The sequence below is a fragment of the Eumetopias jubatus genome, unplaced genomic scaffold (genome assembly GCF_037043125.1).
Source record: "Eumetopias jubatus isolate StellerSeaLion01/CBP00866 unplaced genomic scaffold, mEumJub1_p1.0 scaffold_9, whole genome shotgun sequence".
Lineage (NCBI taxonomy): Eukaryota > Metazoa > Chordata > Mammalia > Carnivora > Otariidae > Eumetopias > Eumetopias jubatus.
Window position 1 is genome coordinate 48,770,993 of NW_028274815.1, and position 18,389 is coordinate 48,789,381.

Sequence of the window (18,389 nt, forward strand, 5' to 3'; positions counted from 1 at the left end):
AAGGAGTCTGACACTTCAACTCCTGGCCTTTTGTCTGAACTGGCAGGCTGGATGCCCTTTTCAAGGTTCCCATAGCACTTCGGACATGCATTTCTTAAAGTTTTTACTTCATTGTATTGTAATGAAGTGCTACTATGCTTCTCTTTTTCAATAAACAGTGAGCTCTTCAAGGGCAACTCAGTGTCATTCATCTTTGTGAACCTTATCCTGGGCAAAGTGCCTGGCATGTCATAGATGCTTAACAAATGTACTTTGCAGGGATGGATGAAGAAAGGAAGGAATGTGAGTCTAAGCCCATTATGTTATGATCACTTGATAGTTGTCACTGAAATGTTCCCACTGAAGGTGTAGAGAAATGTCAACCCTGTGGCCAATTTGAGATCCCAACAATGGGGGGAAGGACAATTGAACTGTCAGCTGGTTTGGGCCACGTGCCAAGTATCTCAGGGTTATGTTTGGTGGGAGTGCTTTCCAGCTAAGTTCTGGGAAGGAACATGGTATTTATTTAAGTGCTGGCATCTACTTAGGCAAACAGGAACTCATTCTGTCACCTTGCTTCATTGGGACTGGAATTCTGTTCTCTTTTGGATGGCTGAAACAATGCATGGCATTGCAAAACCTTTCAGATCAATTGGCTTCCCCAACAGCTTCGTCTGCGTCAGCACAGAAGCTCAAGGCAGATCATGTTTCTGTGTTAACAAGCCTGCAGAACCTGCCTTGGGATGAGAAATTGGGACTACAGAGGAAGTGATGGGGAAATTTTTCAGGGCCATTATCTCAGCCCCATCACCTTTAACACATTTCATGTGAAAATATTGCCTGGAAGATCGTCAGAACTAAAAATAACACCATCTGTTTGTAGGGTGGTTTATAGTTTATAAAAAATTTTTACAGTCATTGTCTCACTTTCTTTTTCTGCAACCACCACTCCACTCTAGAGATGAGGAAATTGAGACTTGTTAGGGTTTAGTGCCTTCACATATTAATCGGTAGATTCCATGTGGCTGTTAGCATCATAAGAAATTCAATAATCATCACCTCAACTTTGGTACCCCCCAATTCCACTGAAACTCCAAATTTCCACTATGACCAGAAATCTCCTAGAAGCCAAATATCACGGATTTTCCATTTTTATCTTGTATGACCCCTTTGTAACAAATGACCATGTAAACTACTCTCTACATCTTAAGGCTGGCTCCTTTGGTTTCTGTGACAGTGCTTCCTCCTGGTTTTTCTCCTCCATCTTAATACCCACCATCTCAGTCTCATTTACTGGCTTCTCTGTCCCTGTGCACCCTATGAATGCTGGTGTTCTCCAAAATGTGGTCTTTGGTCCTTTTCTCTTTGCACTCCACACTCTCCTAGGGGATTCATCCATGTTCAGGGCTGCAACCATTCACTCTACAGTGGTAGCTCCCAAATCTCTCTTGCCAACCCAGACCTCCATCTGAATTCAAAACATATATGCTATATGTTTTCTGCATCTCTCCACCTGGGTGTGCAATAAGAACTTGAAATTCCACAAACTAGATTGTTATAATGTTGCAGGTTGGATCCACCCATCAGCAGGCCATGGTTCTTCGCTTATTCAAGTTTCCATTAGTTCTTTCAGTAAAGGAATATTTAGTAGTTTTCTTCACATGGGTCCTATATATTTCAATAAGTGTTTATTTCTAACTATTGTATATTTTCATGACCCTAGTGATATGATCTTATTTCCATCATGGTTTATAAATGGCTATGCTTGTATAGAGTTTGAAAGCTATTGACTTTTACACATTTGTTTTGAAACCACCTTCTGAAATCTCTAACTTACCTGTTTTTCAGCTGATTTTCTTCAGTTTTATAGATAGGCTATCATCTGCAAATCATGATAATTTTCTCTTATTTTACATTATTTATGCCCCTCATTCCTTTTTCTTAGCTTAATTGCATTGAGTAGCATGCTTAGAACAATGTTACTGCTGGTAATAATGGTCATTTGTGTGGTTTCTGACTTTAATAAGAACAGACCACTTCTATTTTTCATCATTTAGTTTAAAATCCTTTCATCATTAAATATATACACTTTATATTATTAATGGCATAGTATTCTATCTCTATTTTACATTAGCAAATGATGTTAAATTTTTATTATTAAATGTCTTTTTGTTATCCAAAGAAATGATTTGTAAGTTTTTTCTCCTTTGATTTAGTTATATGATAAGGGATATTAATAGAGTTCTTAATATTGAATTATCTTTGTAGTATATTTTTTCTAGAAAGAGTCCATTTAATTTAAGAACTTAAAATTTTATTCAGTTTAGGGGACTACATTATAAATTTATTCATTACTGCTTCTCCTTCTAGGATTCCTATTATACTATATTTTATCTCCTAAACCTACACTCTCACATCTCTTACATTTTTATGTATTATATGCATCTCTGTATTTTCCTTCTGCGTTTTTGGAGAATTTCTCAAATTGGACTTTTGAATCATTGATGTGATTTTCAGTACTATCTAATCTGCTATTCACAGCTACCACTTGCAAATAAAAATTTGAAACTCAAAGTCTGAATTTAAAAATCTATAAAATAAAGTTACATTTAAAATTTTTTAAATGTTTAAGAGCAATATTTCTCACTAAGAGTATAAATCCATTTTGGTTTGCTTCTGGTTCTCTCTCACTTTTTGGAGTAAGCTTCCTTCCGAGGAGAATATTTGCTCTGATTCTTCAGATTCATTTCCTTCTTTCAAACTGCTGAACTATCTCATATATCTGCTGATTTTTCTGTTTGCACAACTTTCTTGAGAAAGTACTGTTTAGGGTTGTGAGTTACAGTGGTTTTGTCAGAGATCATGGGGATGCTTACTTAAATCTCAAGTCCATTGCTGCTATAAACACTGGGGTGCAGGTGCCCCTTCAGAAAAAGAATAAATAAAATAAGTAAAATAAATCTTAAAAATCTCAAGTCCAGGGAGAAGTCTGTAGCTTTAGTTGGCCGTGAGGAGTGGGAAAAGGCTACAGCCAGAGATATCTGCACAAGAGAAGCTCATGTGGTGCTGAGGGATTCCTTCCAGTGCATGGTGAAGTCCACGGTTTTCTCAGAACACCACAGGCTATGCCCACACTTTAATAATTATCTCACCTCCTAAGACTCCCAAGACCGTCTGTCCGCTCCCACTGTATTTTCTGAACACTATGAAAGACCTTGCCTTTTGTTCCAGGAATGGCCCCATGGAGTCCTGGCCCTGCTTCTCAAAGTTAGGAGCATTTGTGCCAAGTTAGAATTCCCCTTGGCCATGAAAACTAGGAATGTAATGATGATGGAAGGCAGACCCCTGGCAGGGTGTGTCATTGTTGAGTGGATGGGGAATGCTCCTCTTCTGTTGTTGACATAGGTTCTGGCCTTATAATACTTCCTCTACACCCTGCTCATGGCCTCCCCTGTGTGAAGGCCCTCCAAGCTTGGAAGTTACCGGGATTGCACTCTTTACCACATATACCCACCACCTGGATCAACCTCTCCATCATATGTGCAGAATTGGGGACATTGGTCCACAAGTCAAAGCAGACTACTAGCATGATATTTTTCCAATATATTAGGCAGTATAATGTTGTGAGTAAGTTTTTGGTCTCTAGAGCCAGACTCCTTGGGTTCAAATACCAGCTGTGCCATGAGCTATGGGACTGATGGACTTAGTTACCTTCCCTGTGCTGTGGTTTCTTCATCTGTAATAGAAGAAAACAATAGCCCATCAGTGTGAATAATGATAGCACCTCCCTCATGGAGTACTGTGATGCCAAACATTCCAGACAGTGCCTCAGTCAATGTTAACTAATACAAAAAGTGTCAATACTTGGGAATTGAGGAAGGCACCCTTCCCTGATTTTTCTCCCTTTTTTATTTGTTTGGCTATTTCCATGAAAATTTTAGAAAGAGAAGAGTTAAATGTGTGGGCTCAAATTTCCATCTTGTTCCAGAAATTCTAAAGTAATTGTTCTGAAATTAAAGCTGATCAATTCACTCCCTGATTTAAATCTTTGAATGGTCATCCATGTCAAAGAGGGTAAAATTCAAGTTTGTTGGTGGGTTTAACAAGGCTACCTGAGATGGAGCCCACATTCTGACCTTTTCTCTAACCTTGTTGTTTCTTGTACCCCAGGCTCCAGCCAGACCAGACCTCCTGGCTCATTGTGGTAATTAACATCACAGGGCCTCTGCTCATTTGGAGCTTTCCACCTGAAAGCCCTCCACCTTTCCCCTTCTCAACATCCCTGTGCACTTTATTTGCTCTATTGCAATTCTGAAGGCTTGCTTCAGAAATCATCTCCTCTAGGAAGCCTGGAATTATACCAACGGACCCCCCACCCACGCTTGGTATCCACACTGCTCCCAGTGCAGCCTTCTCTACAATGTACCTGTGAGGCTTTAGTCCCAACTGCCATGATTATTGCAATCAACTTGGGAGCTTACTCTCAATACAAATGATGGTTCTGGAAGATTCTAATTCATTAGCTAGGAGGGTCCAGGAATCCATATATTTATAAAACAACTGAAGTGATTCTGAGGACCAGCCAGCTTTGGGTTAATAATACATCCTCTCTCGTTAACCTGTCCTTTGTGGTTAGCGTGCCCTCCTGTCTGGTTAACTCACCTTCCCCTCTGGCTAGCATGCCCTCCTCTCTCTAATAGGCCAGGAATTCCATTAGATGTGTCTCCGGCACCTTGTCCACTGACCCTGTCTTGTGTCCACAGCTCCAGGCATTGAGAAATGTGTTACAAGAATGAATGAATGACTGAATCGCCTCTTCCCTAAATGCAGAAGCCTCCAGCCTCTTAGGTGTCTTCATCCTTTCTCGCTCATTGCTTTTACCCACCTTCATTTGACTTTCAGGGACTTACCTGAAGAGCTTAAATGTGAGACAGGAGCCATTGTTTTTAGTTTGGCAACATATACCACACTCATCACCAAGCTCACTGTGAACCTTCTGTCTTCTTGAGAAAGGAGGCTCAGGAGATCAGAGGGACTATATTGTAACAGCCTTCTCCTGAGACTTAAACATTCAGCAACTTGAAGGTTGGCTTGAGGATTGTCATGAAGAATGAAAAAAATGAACAGCCAGAAAGCTGTGCCCACACTTTAAATGGACTTAATAATGTGCTAGATGGGACATGGGAATAAGGTTGAGGATGCTAGGACTGAGCCCAACTCCCCTCCAAGAACCTCCAACTGCTGTGTTACTTTAGGCAAGTCATTAACCACTCAGAAACTCAGGGTCCTCAGCCATAAAAGAGGGGTAAAAGAGGCTCATCACAGTGTTGTTATGAGAATAAAATGGAAGAGTATATATGAAAGCATCAAGTAGACTACAGTAAATGTTGCAGCAGAACAGTAGAGAGCAGCCCACAGGCCTGGGCTCAGACTCGTGGTGGGACACAGCAGACAGTGGGGTCTACAGCTGCAGGAAACTTCAGAGTCCGGTCTAGCAAGTACACCGCAGTTCCAGGAGGTATGAAAACCAGACTGTTGAGACAGACCAAGCAGGCTACTTTCTAGGATATCCAGGACTCCTCATCGGGAGACGGTGTAACACATTTCCAGCACATAGAAGAGCTCTTCAGGGAAAGGCTCATACCTCACTCATCTGTAGTCTTAATGCCTAGCAGAGTGCCTGAGAGAGGACCAGTAAGTATTTGTACACTGAACAGTGGGAGGGCAAAGGCACAGCTTGACAGCATTTCTCCCTTGTTCTTTCCTACTTCCTTGGTCCTCCAGACTACGTGTGATGAGAATAAGTTGATATTTACTGAGGAACGTACAAGACATCTAGTCCATGCCCCTGCCTCCACACTTGGATGAGGTTAAGCCATCCCAGACACAGCTCTGTCTCCTGTGCTCTCAGGTATCTAGAGTCCACCCAGTTACCCACCAGACCACACCCCACCACTACCCCCTACCCCACCCCCACCCCACCCCTGGCATGGAGATTTTGAGCTTCCTGCTCTCAGATAAAGTCATCAGTGTTGCAAAGCACCTCTGTTAAGGAGGGATTCTTGTTGGAGAGGCAAGTCCTGTTTGATGTAGCTAGGAAAGTTTATCTTTTAAAGCTCTGACTGTTTTCTGAAGAAGATGGGTCCTGTTCTGAGTTAGCTTTGTTCTGCTCAAACCCAGTAGATGTGGATTTGCAAGCTGGGGGAGCTGGGAGGGTTCCATATTCTAAAAGGAGAATGACTTGAGGTTTCTGGGGCAATCCAAGAGGGGATGAAAGAGGAAGAGATGGCCAACAAGACGATGTGAGTTACCCAGGGCCCCTTGTGTGATCTCTAAATCCCCAATTCTTACTAGATTCACCAACCAGTGAAGAGAGAATTTTGCATCCAGGTGCCTGAGGAGGAAAAAGAAATAATGTATGCATTTAAGAAATAGCCACAACAGGAACCGTGAGAAGAGAGACCTTGAGAATCTCCACATATATCATGGGTAGGGCTGAGATTATAAAAACTGAGAGTTTGATCCAGATCAATCTGGACCACTGAAGGGCAGAGCAGAGTCTTCTCAAGTGACTCATGCATCCTCAGAATTTGCTGTCCTTCTTGCCAGCACCACAAAGAATGCACAAATAACATGCGACTTGGCCTTGTCCTCAAGGAGTTGACGGTCTCATTGTACAGACAAGATATAAAGCCATTGGACACCAGGCTTTCAGGTTGTACTTCATTTTCTGTAAAAAAAAAATGATACAGGTGATTAGAGAAAGGCCTTGAGAAGGGCTCCTTGAGGGTCACCCTGAATTGCATCTTACAAGGCAGAAGCAGGATTGGTTTGGCAGAATATGGGAACAGCCTTTTCTAGAGCTCCCTGTCAGCATCCTCTCAGACAGACCAGCCAGGAAGTGCCCAAGTAGACAAAAGCAGCTCTGTCCCCTGTTCGGTGAAAGCACAGGCCTCTCAGGATCTGCCTGTCAACTTCGCAAGCACATTTTGCTTCCTTTTTCCTTATGATGACTTTTGAAAAACAATTCTCCAGATGGACATTTACCTGCCTCTGCTCTTTTTCCAAAACAAAACAAAAACAAGCAACAACAAAACACAATGGAACTCTTTGGTGCCACTTCCTGCACCCCACTGTCATCTTGGCCTTTCCAAATTACCTTGAGTAGGAGGAAGGCAGGCCCGGACCACCCAGCCAGCCCCTGCTCCTGATCAACAGATGTCTACAATACTAAGGAAAGGGCACGTACTGCATGGAGCACTGGGTGTTATACGAAAACAATGAATCGTGGATCACCACATCAAAAACTAACGATGTATAGTATGGTGACTAACATAACATAATAAAATAAAATTTAAAAAAATTTGAAGTTGCAGACTTCCAAAAGCTAATGGGTGAGATTGAGTCTTTCCCTTTCCACTGTGGCCTGCAAAGGTAAAGATAATCTTACAGAATCCAGAAAATGACTGCTCCATATCACAGGACTTCAATTTTCGTTTTAATGGAAATATGTTGATTTAGAAGGAACAAAAACAGATTTCTGAATTATAGGTTTTCTCTTCCCATTAACAACCTGGGTGTGCCTCTAGCATTAATGGGCCACATGTTTATTCTCATCTGTTGGGAGATGTTGACCAGGGCTCTTGTGTTACCTAATGTCCAAAAGTATCTACCTCTTGGCCTCACTGCTTTCCCCTTCTGAATGAGATGTTAGTATCTTGGCTGTGTCTCAAATAAACTTACAATTCGGGTTCTTATTTCTCCCCTAGTGGAGCCTCTCAAATCCCTTATCTTCAGCTCAACAAGAAGGAGATTGCTTTGTTACCAGAATATTGAACACTGATGATTTACTTGTTTATATACAGGAGGAAGAAAGCTCTAAAATACTCGGTTTCGTGTACCATAGCTCCCGATTCTCGGGGTGGGGGAGAGGGGGACTCAGTGTGGCCCAAGTGCATTAGAGGATGACGCTTTATACAACTTCCCAGAGCAGGGAGGAAAAGACCTAAGCCCTTGGGTCAGACAGAGGTAACCGGACCCATAGCTACACCTTCGTGGCCACAGCAGGGAGACCCCCAGCACAGACTCTCCTTTGCTGCTCTCATTTTAACAGAAAAACTGCAGGTGCTGGAGTCAGGCAACCCGGGCTCAAATCCCACCAGATCCCTGCCTCCAGCCTAATAGGCCCATTGGAGATGCACCCCGTGCCCCAGCTCCTCACTAGCAATGTGACCTTGGGCAAATCATTTAATTGCTTTGTACCTCCATTTCCTAATGAGTAAAATATGGACAATAATACCTAGGTGACAACACCTTTAGAGGACACAAAAGCCCTGAAGCGTCCAGCATGATGCCTGGGCAGCCCATTTTTCAGACATCCTCTGCTGCATGTTTAAACAAATGCTCATTTCATTTCCCTTTCCTTTGGAAGGCTAAATTAACACTTCAACTGTTGAGTGCAGTGGTGGGCAAACTACGGCTGAAGGGCCAAATCCATCCAGCCGTCTGCTTTTATATACTAAGCGTCACTGGGACAGGCTGCTTGTGGCTGCTTTCACTCTGTGACAGTGAGCTGAGTGGTTGCAATAAGACTTATATGGCCCACAAAATCAATAATATTGACTGTTTGACCCTTTAAAAAAACGTTTGCCCCCACCGCCCGACCCAGGCCAGTGGAAGGAGACTGGGTTTTAGAGAAACAGCGGTTCCAGTGTTTATCAAGTATGAGGCATTGAGTGGGAAGTAAATGTCCTGAACCAGCCTCCCCATCCATCCAGTGAGGATGGTATTCCCAGCCTCAGAGGGCTGGGGTGAGCAGTCAGCAATGGAAAATAGATAAAGCATCCTACCGCTGTGGCTCGTTCTTCCTCTTTTTCTTTCATTTCATAAATGGAGGGAAAGACAAAAATCATCATTTTGGAGCAAGAAGAGGCCTTAGAAGTGGTCTGCTTCAGCCTGGGAGTTCTTCAAAATTCTGATTTCTGAGCCTCCTCCCAGAAATTCTGATTTGGTAGATCTAAAGAAGGGTGATGGCATCTAGCTTTTGTTTGCAGTTCCTTGGCTAACTGATGAGCAGTCCAGTGCAGAGGCAGTGATCTAGTCCTGACACTCTGCAAGGGGGCTGAGGGGAGGCCAGTCAGCAAGCACGGAGCCATTGCAGCCTCCAAGGCCCCTGGTCCCAGGCGCAAGGCTGTCACCGTGGCTCGGAGAGAAGGGAAAGCCTGCTTCTGCTCATTCCTCCCATCTGAGCAAGGAGGCATGGCGGATGGACTTCTTAATGCTTGCAGACACTTCATTCAGACTCTTAGCAGCCTGTCCTTTCTGCAGTTCTTCTTGAGGCCTGAGCAACAGAACCCTGAGGACATAGGATACAGGGGACTGTGGTGTTATCACCAAGCATCATTCTTCTGCCTCTCACTACTGAGTACGTGTCCTGGGACGTCGTGAAGATGGGAGGCAGAAGGTCTAAGATGACCCCAAAGCTGTCATACACCAAGAGTGGCCTCTTCAAGGTGTAAACCTGGCCACCCTACTTCTCACCTTAGGAACATACAATGGCTTCCCATTCCCATCTGGGTAAAGACACCTCCCCACCCTGCCCACTGCTCTGGAACTAGGCTACCCGGAGATTCACACTGCTTAGGAACAATATGACACTGGATGCATTAATCTCTCTGTGACTCAGTTTCTTCATATGTGAAATGTAGGTCATAATAGCTTCTTCTTTGGGTTGTTATGAAGATTAAATGAGTTCATATATGTAAAACCCTTAAAAATAGCAGCTGGCACAGAGTAAGCAGCCAGTGGTACTAGCTGTTATCATATCTCACACCATCCTTCCTCTCACTGCCTGTGCTCCAGTACCTGGAATATACCAGTCTCTTTCCCACCACAGGACCTTTGCACATGCTATTCCCTATCCCCCTCTGGAATGACTCCACTCCCATGTCACTCTTCACCTACCAGATCCAACTCACTTTGTAGGTCTCAGCTCAAATGTCACTTCCTCAGAGACTTTTTCCTGACCCCCAAGGCTGTCCAGATCCCCCTTATTACATAATCTTTTGGCCCTTCTTCTTATTACAGCTATAATTGAACATTTCTTTGTAGGTTTAGTTGATTACCATCTTTCACCTAGAGCTCCCTAAGATCGGGGGTGGTATTTATGATCCCTGCCTCTGCATTCCCAGACCCTGCCATAGAACCTGGCTTATTCTAGTTTCTGTTATTTACAAGTGCTAAATTCTGATATCAGTTGGAATTCACATCAGCAAAGAGTAACTGAGGCCTGGCTACTATTTTTAAACACACAAAGGTTTATTCTATTACACAAAATAATCCCAGAGGGAGGCAGGTTGACATTGTAAGGATGTCAGAGGCGTGCAAATGCCAGACTTACCTGAAAGGCAGTGGCCAGAGGAGAACAGGTATGATGGCTCTGTGAAACTATCAGACACCTGGACACCTTCTCCTTTTGCTCTCCCATGCGTGGCCTCCATTCTCACATTACCTCATGGTCCAAAGTGACCGCTGAGATTCCAATCATTGCACCCATGTCTTAGGCAGCAAAAAAAGGCTGAGAGGAGAAGGGAGAAAGGTACTCTCTCCTAGAACTCTTACACAACCTTCCGCTTACATCTGTTTAGCCAGAACTTGCGTGACTCAAATAAGGTTTTGTTACTGAGGCTGAGGGAGAGAACAAAAGTTTGGGTGGGTCCACCAGCTGGCTCTGCTCTAGACAGTGATTAGATATCATATCCCAGAGGATGATCAACTGGATATCTGATATAAAAGGCATTGTGCTCAGAGACTCTGAAGGGTGCACTGCTTTCCCAGAGGAGGAGTGGGTGGTATCTGACCCAGTGGATACCCAGAAGTAAACAGCCGTAAATGGATGAGACGTGACAGCAAAGACATGTTGGCACTAGTAGAAATCCAACCATTATTATCCCAGGTGTTTTAATGGACTCCTCCATCCCCTTTCTGGACCTTACCCCAGCTCTCATCCTCACATCATCACCAACCCTCCCTTAAAGATGGAGTCCAAGAGAGGTAGGCAAGAGTCGGGGGGTGGTTTGGGGATGGAGAAGTAATTTTCTGCACATTACTTGATATCAGAACAACATTTCTACATGTTGACCCCACCATGTTAAAAAATACATATATATCAAATCTGTTGAAGCAGAGTCCCATTTCATTTCAGGTGGGGAACCAGGCTTGGTGACAGGGCTGCAGTGAGATTCCAGGAACCACTTGGAATATAAACCATCCAGCTTCTTTTAAAACACTAGATCCCAGGGCGCCTGGGTGGCTCAGTGGTTAAGCATCTGCCTTTGGCTCAAGTCATGATCCCAGGGTCCTGGGACCGAGCCCCGCATCGGGCTCCCCACTCCACAGGAAGCCTGCTTCTCCCTCTCCCACTCCCCCTGCTTGTGTTCCCTCTCTCACCGTGTCTCTCTCTGTGTCCAAAAATAAATAAATAAAATCTTAAAAAAAGACACTAGCTCCTGAAGTGACCCATGGCCATCTTGGTCAGTCAGCTAGTCAACCAGGGGATTGCAACCACTCAGAGCAAATAGACAAAAAAAAAAAAAAGGAAGGAAGCAAGCAAGCAAGCAAGCAAGGAAATAGAGACCTCAAAGCTGGCTGGGTAGTCATGAAACAAACAAAGCCATTGAAGCTGTTCAAACAAATGTCTTTAATCTGTTTGTGACACCTGTTGCCTAGGCACAGAAAAGGTCCCAGAAGGTCAGAGCCCTTCAAGTCTCAGTGGGAGAGAGAGAATCCCTTCACACACACCCTCTCCCAGGGTGTTGCAAAGCTGGGCATAAATCATTGTCTTTTCTGTTTGCAGTCACCTTTATCAGGAAAATCCCATTTTAGTGAATTTAACCAGCCCTCCAAGTTGTTTTTTGGTAATAGAGGTTGGTACTAATGAGTTTGTTGCTAGAAATCACTCTCCTGATCTTCTAAATCTGGGCATGAGATGAAAAGAGAGGTGTCTCTTTACAGTGAGCATCCATTGCCAAGGCTGGACCCCACTCGGCTCCTTGAAAGTGCTTCCCCGTGACCCTGGCAGGGGCGGGGATAGTCCTGCCTAGTCCAGAGGGTGGGCTCATTGCTGTGGACACAGAAGGACCTATCTTCTTCCCCCCTCACCTAAAAATGTTCAGGTGGCCACATCTAGGAGAGAAGAGCAGGAAAGCAGATTCTTGGGCATGAAGCCGTGTGGGTACCCGAGTGTCTTTAGTTCTCTCCCAGCTGCAATAGCTCCTCCCTCCTATTTTCTGATCTAAACAGGTGACACTTTTTCAATTTTCTCTAAAGTCGCCCCACCTTCCCTCAACCCAATTTCTTCCCCTAGCCCTTCCAATATAGAAATTCCGGAGCCACCACTGGCTTTAAGCACAACTTGGCCTTAAACTTGACCTTGATTTTTCATGCTTGGTGTCCTCCTGTGTCTAGTGAAGGGACCGGACTAAACAACCTCTAATCCCCCTCCCCACCCTAACAGCCTCCATAGTCACTGAGGTCCCGTGTGCCATCAGCATGCAAACACCATGGACATACTCACCTGATCCATGGCCTGAGGGGCTTCTAGTTAGGAGTTACGGTAGACCTATCAATTTCCCCTGAGGGACAATATAAACTGGCAGTTAGGACATCCTTATCTGCTGAGGTCCCTGCCTGAGCCAGTGGGGGCACCACAGGTTCCCTAGAGAGTTAGCCAGGCTCTGCTCTGCTGTCATCCACCCCCCATTGTCCATGATCTCTCAAAAGCTCCGAAGGTGACAGAACACATCTGGATGAGTTGCCTTTTTGCCCTGTCTTTCTGGGGTCTGTCTGAGGAGTCTGCCTAACAGTGCCTCTCTAGTAATTATAAGCCCTTAATTTTTTATTTTCTTATTTGATCCTCACAATGCGCACATGAGTTGGAAAAGTGAAAGCCCCTGTTATGAAAGTGACCCTTTCTGATGGGAGTGAGAGGGCTTTGAGAGCCATGGGGTGAGAGGTCCTGTGGGGTGGGACAGGGGTGAAGGAGGGACAGCCTTCAGGAGCTGGGAGCAGAGGCACCTCTGGGCCAAGACTCACAGCCAAACCTGCACTCTGACCTCATGGAACATCTATAGAAACTGCTCGCCAGTAAGGACACTAAGTCTCGGAAAGGAGATGATTTGCCAGAAGCTCACACCAGTCAGTGCCGAAAAATTTAAAAACTAGAAGTCAGTTCTCTCTGACTCCTAGTCCAAGGGGATTTGGGTTTTGTTACTGTGTGGCACCAGTAAGTGTCAATGCCAAGGCCTCTGGCCTGGGCTCTATGGGAAGGAAGTGAGGGCCAAGCCCCTTGGAGCTCAGACCTACACGTCCCAAGGGAACAACCACCCCTCAGAAGGCCAGAGAAGAAGGCTGGACAGAGGACTCAGGAAGTGTGGGGCGGTGGGCCGTGCCCTGTCAGATGACTTGCCGGCCCCTCTCCACAAGCCCCTGTCTTGTCAACCCCTGCCCTCTCCATGCGCCTCCTTCTCGCTTGCGAAGGTGCTTTCTCCTGTGCAACGCCCACACTCGCAGCCCATGTGCCCGCTCCTCTGACAACACCCCGCTAGTTCCCGGTATCACAGTGGCTCTCTGGTGGGCCTCTAGTGAGTCTCAGAAATGAGATTTGCAAAAAAGGCAGTGAAACGGGATGCTGTGTGGAGGGGAAGCCTCGGGGACAAGGATGGGATGAATCGGGCTCCTCTTAACCAGGGAAGCGGGGTCTTGGGGTCTGCTGCAGGGAGACTATTCATTCCAGCAAACCCTAAGAGGGTCTGCTGTGTAGTTGGCCAAAGTTCAGTGCCCCTTCACCAGCCTGTGACATTACGTTTCAGCAATTGCCATGCTTAAATGTCTCAGGGGAATTCACACACGGGAACTGTGGGGAATGAACACTACTGCTCCTGTTTATATTTTTCCCATGAAATACTATTTAAGCTGTAAATTGAGCTCTTCCATTCTAGACAACGGCTACTAAGCTGATGCTGCAGCCTCATTGGCCTTTTGCCATCTGAGTACCTCTGGGCACTTGACCGGGGATCCAGGCAGTTGCGCTGATGGTTTATGCAGTTGAAATGTGTGTTGCGCCAGGTGCCCGGGCTTAAGCTAGGCACCGAGCCTCTGAGAAGACACCGAGTTGCCTCTGGGTGTGTGCATTACAAAGATGTCCTTCCTTCACTAGGAGAAAACTGACACTCTGAGAAATCACTCTGAGAGGGATTAAGGAGCTGAAAAGGCAGTAAGAGCAAGGGGGAGGGTAAAAGAGGTATGTTCTGTGCGGAGAACTCCTTGGGAAGAGGAAAATCATAATTCAGGCAGCAGGGTCTCCCGCTCCGGCAATGCAGACAGAGAAAGCCCACCATCAGCAGCAGGACAGGCCACTGGGTGGTCTGTAAACACAGGCCTGAGGAATGTTTACTTTCTGGAAAGCATGTTTGTCTCTCCTGGGCTCTGGCTCTGTTTGGCATCGCTGGTCCCAGCATCCTCCATATGTTCCCTTGGAGGCTAGCATCCCCTCTGGGCACTGTCATCAACAGAGACCACAGGACCGTATCCTTCCTCACTCAATCCTCTATCCTTGTTTTCCCATCAAGATCTGCAAGGAGCAAACTCAGAGGCCAACATCTGCTTGCTTAATAGAGGGGGACATTAAGTCAGTGAGTGGGTGGTCACCACGGGGCTATGTTGTGCCCTATCAGAGATTCAGAAGAATAGAAGATGCGTTCCTTGCTTCTTCCTGAGAAGCATCTCATAAAATGTTAGAAGTGATTATATACAAGCCATTTTTTTCCAGGTCACCAGACTTTCTATATGCTGTTGCCTCCTCCAGGGAAGTATGTTGCATACAGCTCTGTATAGATGTACACACCAACTCATCCTTCAGGGTCACATTTAAATACCACCTCCACTGGGAAACTTCCCTGGCCTCTGTGCCCAGGCCAAAATGGCCTCCTGTCTGCTCCATGCCTCCTACATGTTGTAGCTTTCCTGCCGCACACAACACATTGCATCTGCACTACAGTACAAGTATAAACCTCTCCCTCTAGACAGACTCCTTCACTACAGAGAGATACTGAGCTTTTACCTGACACATCGAAGGGGATCACATATGTTTATTGAATGAAGAATACAGCAATTAAAAAAGGCATGAATATACAGGTTTATATGTGTAGAGAAGAGAAGACCGCACCCATTGTTGGCAGTAGGTTTGAGAGTCCTGGATAGTGCCATGATATAAAAGCAAAGCAAAAGGGTGGAGTGGGGGGAGGACAAAACAAAGCAGAGAAGCCAGACGGCCAAGTTCAAACCCAGCCCCACCACTTGGTGGATGAGTTACTTGACCTCTCTGTCTGTTTCCTCATTTGGAAATTGGGGGTCATAACAGCAGCCTGCCTCAAAGAGTTGGCGAAAGGTAAAATGAGCTCATACACAGAAAGCACAGAGAATGGAGCCTGGCACTTCTCAAATGCTCAGTACCTTAGCTAGGTGTTTCTCAAAGGGAACAGAGTAAGAGAGAGGCTTTCCCTTTATCTCCTCCTGTATTCTTTGAATTTTTACACCAAATAATTTGACAATAAAAAAATAAAAAATAAAAATAAGATCAGAACTTCAGTTTTCAGCCAAACGGCAGACTAGATATCCTGATTGATGATCTTGAAATTAAAAAATTCTGGATACGATACTATACATGCATGCAAACTTCTTAAATGCATTCATTTTCTTGCAAGAAAGTCAGGAATACTGAGGTAAAAAAAAATTTAAGATTTTATTTATTTGAGAGAGAGAATTAGAGAGCACGAGAGTGGGGAGGGTCAGGGGGAGAAGCAGGCTCCCTGCTGAGCAGGGAGCCCAATGTGGGACTTGATCCTGGGACTCCAGGATCATGACCCGAGCCGAGGGCAGTCGCTTAACCAACTGAGCCACCCAGGCGCCCTAGGTAAAAATTTAAATGAGGGCAGGAATTCTAATTATTGGACAGAGTAGTGAAGCTAGTTTTTGTTTTGAGGATATTTGATCTTGACTTTGACTCTCAAGTTAAGGTACAGGGCTAAGACCCAAAGCGTAGGACCTGCCTGTCGTGGGTTGTCTAACAGGATAAATTTTCTTAAAAGTTGAGAAGCAAAGGGCTACACCCTCAGTGTAAAAAAAAAAAAAAAAAAAGACCTGTAAATAAATGCCTGCCCTCCCAGGGACCATAAGGAAAATTATTCATCTCTAACATTGGTGCAGAGTAAATAGAAAAAAAAATCTGAAAGTTGGCAGCAGAAAAGGAGTCCACACATGGGTATGCAGGCCAAATTCATATCAGTTGATTGATCTAAAAAAAAAAAAAATCTCACACAGAAATCTAGTTCACAGTGGTCCCAGCCTGGAAGTGTTCCCAGGTTCTTGGCAGAAATTACTGCAAATTTTGGAAGGAACCTACCTTCCACCCAGGCATCAATGAATTCTCACAGATAAAGTTCCAAGGAAAATAAGCAGGATGCAGTCAAAATGAAACAGATCAATGTGAGTGAGAACCTGCAGAGGCAGACCCAGGGAGACTTAAGTTATTGGAGTTAATAGAGACAGAATATAAACTCTGTGTATTATGTATAAAGAAATAAAAAAAGAAGCTATAAAGAAGAAGCTTGAAAATATGAGGACCAAGTGAAAAATATAAAGAATGACCAAACATGTTGAAAAATAAGCAAGTCAAAATTATAAAAATGAAAAATTATAAGAGTTGAAATGTAAGTTAATAGGTAGTTCTAATAATAGATAAGATATGATGGAGAAAGTCCATGAACTGGAAGATTGGTCCAAAATAAGTATCCAGAATGTAGCACAAAGACACAAAAAGACACACTTAAGAGAAAAAAACTAAGTTGTCTAAGTTAGTAAAAAGGGGTCTCTCTGTTTCTTTTTAATGTTTTACCAAATTTAAATACTGCAAATTTACAGTCTACTCCAAGCTCATACCAGTCCATTCTGAGAGAGAGTACAAATTATTCACTAAAAAATAGAGATCTATCAAAAGATTTTTCCCAACAAGTGAAAATATTCCTAAGAGCAATTCAAGAATTCCAAAATTAAATTGTGCACACCTTAGAGCTTTCATTGTTTACTTTGTGCAGTTCCTCTCTTGCCTTTATAGGGATACATTTCAGGGTCTTTTTACTTACCAGATTTGTATTCAAAAATTATCATTTTCTAAAAGCTTCAGAAGCTCATATTTTGGGATGTTCCATTAAAAAGATTTGCATTTAAGTGGCACCTGGGTGGCTCATTCCGTTAAGCTTCTGCCTTCAGCTCAGGTCATGATTCAGTCCTGGGACTGAGTCCCGCATCAGGCTCCCTGCTCAGTGGGGATCTGCTTTTCCCTCTCCCTCTCCCTTTCCCTCTGTGATCTCTCTTGCTCTCTCTCAAATAAATAAACAAAATCTTTTTAAAAAATATTTGATTAAAGATATTCAATTAATTTTAAATAAAATGCAACCAAGACTTAGAGGATTCAGATGCAAAAAGTTTAGTATTATTATGTAGGTTAATTCACAAACTGACAAAACAATTTGTCAAAGGCTTAAACACTTCCAAAATCCTATTGAAGTATACTTTTGTATTCATCACCAACTTTACTACCAAAAAAGAAAAAAATTAGTTCAGTTACTCTGCACCTACAAAAATTTTTGTGAATTTCAACAACTTCAGCTTCTATTTTAACTAGTAAAATACCAGAGCTTGTTTGGCAAGTTATATGTCTCCAAGTATATTTCTGTTCCATAGGTTTCTTATTTTCATAAGGACATTATTTTTACCACATTGTATTCATATTAGTATCAAAACAAAACAATTTATCTTCATTGTCGAAATTTGAAATGAATTCATGATAATATTCACAATGTCAGTTGTTTCTCCTTCCCAAAACTTTGATTCCATGAATTAGATTACAAAAGAATTGAACCATTATTGAAATTACCTGATTTCCTATTTGAAAAATCTGATGACTGATATAAAATTAGAATCGTTTAGCTATTTGCCAAGTCTTCTGCTAACTGAGCCAAGACACTAATAGCTGTCACTTGATCTTTTGTACATGCACAAGAAAAATTAGAAATGAAAATTAGTGAAATTAATTTAGAACAGTCATTTAATCTAAATGAAAAGTCATGCTTCACAGAGTAATGGGCAAACACACCATTTTCACTGCATATGTCAACGTCTTTGGACGCATTTGGCTTAAAGTAACTACTAACTTTTTGGTGTGGATGTTGCTGCTTCTTTAGCAGATTGGTGTCCTCTGGTTTCCACATGTTCAGTGGTAACACTGAGGCTCCACAGAAGGTAAATGTCTACAATCCCTTTGTGCAGGTCACACACTCATCATTAATTTTAAT

At 43.6% G+C, this 18,389-nt stretch overlaps 1 protein-coding gene across 1 annotated transcript in view; it reads left to right on the top strand.

Moving 5' to 3' along the window:
• TACR1 (tachykinin receptor 1) overlaps positions 1-18,389 on the top strand; it is a 157,959-nt gene that overhangs the window by 59,837 nt on the left and 79,733 nt on the right. The window lies entirely within an intron of this gene.